Below are 445 nucleotides of genomic sequence, written 5' to 3' on the forward strand. Positions count from 1 at the left end.
AACAAGTGGCACTAGCACGCAGTCCACGCCTCCGGCGTCATCGTAGCAGCACCGCCACGTAAAATAATCGGCGACTCCCCTGATTGGACAGTTCACAGGGCCCCGCCCCCCCGTGCCTGAGTGACAGGAGGGTGGAGGTCGCGTCTTTGAGCCAACCTTGTCCTGGCAGTGGGTGGGAAATGTTCTCTCCAAGGACACATCGTCAAACCGTAAGGCCACTAAGGCCTGGCACAGAACTGTGACCCTTCACAAACATGGACACTTCTGTGTCCTCACTATTCGGTAATAATGAGGCTATTCCAGGAATTCCCTGGCCGTCCACTGGTTAGGGCTCCGTGCTTCCACTGCAGGGGGCACGGGTTGGATCCCTGGTCTGGAAACCAAGGTCCCACAAGCCCCACAGAGCAGCTCCCACCCTTCCCCCCCCCCCCAAAAAAAGACTCTG

The sequence above is a fragment of the Aethalodelphis obliquidens genome, unplaced genomic scaffold (genome assembly GCF_003676395.1).
Source record: "Aethalodelphis obliquidens isolate GAN/ISIS:26980383/991018 unplaced genomic scaffold, ASM367639v1 scaffold53, whole genome shotgun sequence".
NCBI classification, from domain to species: Eukaryota; Metazoa; Chordata; class Mammalia; order Artiodactyla; family Delphinidae; genus Aethalodelphis; species Aethalodelphis obliquidens.